Below are 4,712 nucleotides of genomic sequence, written 5' to 3'. Positions count from 1 at the left end.
TGACCATGTGCCGAACGACACGCGGCGATCGGCTCCTTGCGTCCCTAACCTGGCTCTTCCCCCCGTAGCGGGAGGGGCTCCTTCTTCGGCTCGGACTTCTTCTCCAACTCGCCGAGTCGGACTCCTCTTGCTCCTTCGGGGTGAGCCTCGTTCGTGCGGCGGGGACGCTGTCCTCCCACGAGTGCGGGAAGGACTTAGGTCTACCGCGCCCACTTTGGGCTCCCCGCGACTTGGCTGGGTCGCTTCTCCTAGTGCTCCGTTCAAGTTTCTGAGTCACGTTTTGGGCCCCGGTCTCCCGGACGCTTTCATTTTCCTCTGTCGGCGTGACAATGTGAGCAGGCGTGTTACTAATTAGGTCTAGGAGCATTTTCAACCTGGCTATGTCAACCACACGTCCCATGATGGTGACCTGGTTGGCTGGCAGCGGCGTGTCGGGTATTGATGGCATCCCGAACTCCGGTTGGATTACTCCACCGGTGGAGGGCTGTATGACTCCAGAATTGTTGAAAGTATCATCTTGGTAAAATGCAGTTTCGTCGGTTACGACTGCATCTTGTTGTTTAGACATTTTCTTAGCTTTTTGGGTGGGTTTTTTTTTTTTTTTTTTTTTTTTTTTGTTTGGGAATGAATGTGACTAGCTTCTAGTGTCTTTCCCCACAGACGGCGCCAATTGTTCCGGGTGTAATTCCAGAGCAAGTATTGTTACCACCCGTGGCTTGTAGAATGATGTCTTGGGTTGAACCCTCCTCGCTCCTATCGCCTCTCTCGGCCTTTCCTGCAACAATGAACGAACTGAGGGCCTGGCTTTGTGCCAAGCGTACTCACTCCGACGCCCAAGTCAGTGAGCTTAGAGGTATAAGTTGTATACTAATTGGCTAGGAGTATATTGTAGAGAGATAAGGGAGATATTACCAGATGAATAGTGTATTTTAGGTTAAGTTGTGGGATCCTTTCCTCAATGAAGGTTGAGGAGTATTTATAGGCTTTCACCTTTTGGCACGTAGTGGCCAAGTGGCCAAGTGGCTTATTAGGTGGAAAGACCGTTCTACCCTCGGCCGATGAACCTACGGCAGGCCGGCAGAGGGTCTTGGATGTGAGTACGCGGACATGTGCCCCGGCTGGCGGGTTGCCATGCCGAGACCCTGATAGCGGGCCGATGGGCTGCATCGGCTAGGCGATCTAAGTCGTTGAATTGCTGTGGATATCTTTGACCTTGCTCAGTGTGTTGACTTGGTCAGCGGTGCAGAATATGCCCCATCAAGTATTAACTTTTTCATCAAATTTTATAATTTTCACTAAACACTAAACTATAATATTTTAATTAAAATATAAATAATATAAAGCTATAAACTATTAAATCTTTTATTGATGCTATTATTTGAGAATGACTTGACTCATACTATGTATAAACAAAACTATAAATCGTTTTGATTACTTATATGACAAAAACAAATGAGAGAATTAATAAATTGGAATCATTAGCTTGTGGTATAGAAAATAGTTTTAAAAAAATACATTTCAGCACGTTACTCAATTCTCTTTGACTAATTTTCAGTTTTATTTTTTTTTTCTCGAAAAAATATATAATAACGAGAAAATGAACATTTAATTAGATACCATTATTATTTTGCAGTTCAATTTTACTCGGTTTTCTTGAATAATTTTACAGTTCAATTTTTTTTCTCATATCAAAATATAATGACATGAAATATGAAAAATTAGTGAGGTATTAATTTAGCATTATTAAGTAATATAAAAGTAAAAACTCTATAAATACCGCGCATTTATGCGCGGGATCTAAACTAGTTCATATTACAAGATTAATATGTATTAATATTGGAATTATTGTGAGTAATTGAGGAATTATCACATAATTTGATCATTTAAATAGGTGGTTTGGATAAATTACTCTACATAATTAAGGAATTATGTCTTGAATGATTAATTTATAGTTGATGCATTTTTATTTAGTTGAATGTTTTGTTGAATGGTTTATTTACGTATTTTTGCAATCGGTTGTAATTTGTAATACCTAGTGTGGCCTTAGTTAATTGTGTTTTCGTAATGATGGAAACATAATTTTAATGTAATTTTGAGATCTCGTATCTCCTTTTGGTTTTCTTTAAGTTTTATGTTTTTGAAATTAGAATGTAAATAGGTTTATTATGTAATTTTTAAATTGTAATTTTTGAGAAAATTAAAGATGGAGATTGGATTGCCCACTCCCGCTACATGGACCAAGATGGAACATCAAGACAAGCTTCTCGGGTCCTAGGAAGGATTCCAAAGTTGTATTTATGTTCATTTTGGTAGATAGGCTACACTAGGACTTTGTTTTTGTTTTACGTTTTTCCATTCTTATTACTTTTCTTCACATGATAGTTAATGCATCATATTCCGCCTAAACCAAACCACCTACTAATATGCATGAAAATTGACTTATATAGATTGAATGTTAGTTTTCATAGACATACAGATGTCACACATTTTAAGCCATCACCTTAGTCATTCACGCATGCTAGATATTAGTTCACTTAAAATGAATTAAAATAAAGTTGATGGGGTCTTCCTCTAAAACTGAAATTGAGAATAGTCTTTATAAGGGCAACAACTATGAATCCCTTCTTCGTCGGTAGGCATATAGGACCTCACTCTCCATATGACCCTTTCTACGTTGGGTAAGTATTTTGTGTTGACTTAGTTTACCTCAACATTATAATCCGAAGAGTTTCTCGTGATTGTGATGGACTATAGATAGAATTTACAGAAATTTATCGACCAAGAATTCTAATAGTAGAATTAGCCAAGAGGTTGGCTTATCAATTTACAGATAATTGAGTCTTGGAATCATTTATATAATTCTTGAGGGAGGTCAATTGTATAAATGCTTGAGTCTTCGCGTTATAACAGTATTGCATTAGACTTAAATCATAACGATGAGAATGCTTATTATATTTTTCTTCTTTTCGCAGTGTAGAATACGTTTTATTTTGATAACACTGTTATAACAAATGGCTGGAAATAACGAAATCTCAATGCCAAGTGCCACACTTAGACGCGAGTCCTGGCTGAAAGCTTTCATGGACCACATGAATCAGTTCACACGTCTGAAAAATGACGGGTCCAACTTTGCGGACTGGGAGGCATCATTACGGAATGCTGCCATTGCTGATGGTAAGCTCAAGTACTTAACTGAGCCAATACCGGTAAACCCATGCCCCAATACAGGAGTTAACGAGTCACTTGCTTATAGTGACTTCGTCATGGAAGCGGGTGCGATAAAGAACGTACTCATCTTTGGAATGGAAACCAATTTGCAGAGACACTTCATTGCCCAAGGTGCAAACAAGATTTTCACCACGCTCACTAATGAGTTCTCAAAAGCACCGAGAATTGTTACTTATGAGCATACCTGTCACTTCTTTGATGCGAAACTCCAGAAGGGCCAACCGGTTAGCCCACACATTCTTAACATGATTGAGAATGTCGAGAAATTAGAGGCACTTGATTGCAAAATCAGTGAGAGCATAGTCATTGACCGTATGCTTCATTCACTTCATGATGGTTTTGCCCTTTTCAGGGCAAATTACTACATGAATGACATGAAGAAAAGTCCTCATGAGCTACACTCACTTCTCGTAATGACCGAGAAGGATATGAATTGAGTGAGGGCATGAAGCAAGATGTTCTCATGATTTCCAACAAGAATAAGGGTAAGGGCAAGGCTCATGGCGACCTAACTGTAGGAAAGTCAAAGTTTAAAAAGTCAGGAAATGGTAAGAGTAGGCCTGGTGAGACTAGTGGCTCACAAGGCAAGGCAAAGAGCAATGGCGGTGACATTGAGTGCCACCATTGTCACAAGACTGGACATTGGAGGAGGAATTGTCCCGTGTACCGTGAGGACATAAAAGCAGGCCGCGTCACTCATTTTGGTATGTCATCTTATATTCATATGATTGAGATTAACCATGCAAGTTTCGGAACTTGGGTACTTGATAGTGGTTGTGGTTCTCATCTGTGTAATCATTTGCAGGGCCTAAAAAACATCACACCTCTCGGAAAGGGTGATGTGGACCTGCGAGTCGAGAATGGAGCTAGAGTTGCTGCAGTCTCAAAGGGAGCATACGTAATCCAACTCCCAAGTGGTTTTGAGTTATATTTATATAACTGTTACTATGTACCCAGTTTATCTAAGAACATTTTCTGTTTCCGTACTTGATAAAGACGGTTTTTCATTTTCAATAAAGGATAATAGCTGTATTTTCTCTTTTAATGAAATGGTTTATGGCAAAGCAGTTTCCATGAATGGAATTTACATCTTAGATCAAACCACAGATATACTACACGTGAATAATAAGAAATTAAAGGTTGGTGACAAAGATCAAACTTATCTATGGCATTGTCGAATGGGACACATAAATGAAAAATGTGTAAAGAAACTCGTCGAGAATGGGACTATTCCCGCATTCGATTTTTCTACATTTGGCACGTGTGAATCATGTCTTATCGGCAAAATGACTCGAATTTCCTTCAAAGGTGTTGGAATGCGCGCTAGTGACCTATTAGGACTCATACATATAACATACTGATGTATGTGGACCTATGTCAATTACCGCTAGAGATGGATATAGATATTTTATCACTTTCACGGACGATTTGAGTAGATACGGATATGTCTACTTAATGAAGCATAAAAGTGAGTCCTTTGACAA

The sequence above is a fragment of the Silene latifolia genome, chromosome X, assembly GCF_048544455.1.
Source record: "Silene latifolia isolate original U9 population chromosome X, ASM4854445v1, whole genome shotgun sequence".
NCBI classification, from domain to species: Eukaryota; Viridiplantae; Streptophyta; class Magnoliopsida; order Caryophyllales; family Caryophyllaceae; genus Silene; species Silene latifolia.
Note: the sequence above shows the minus strand (reverse complement) of the source record.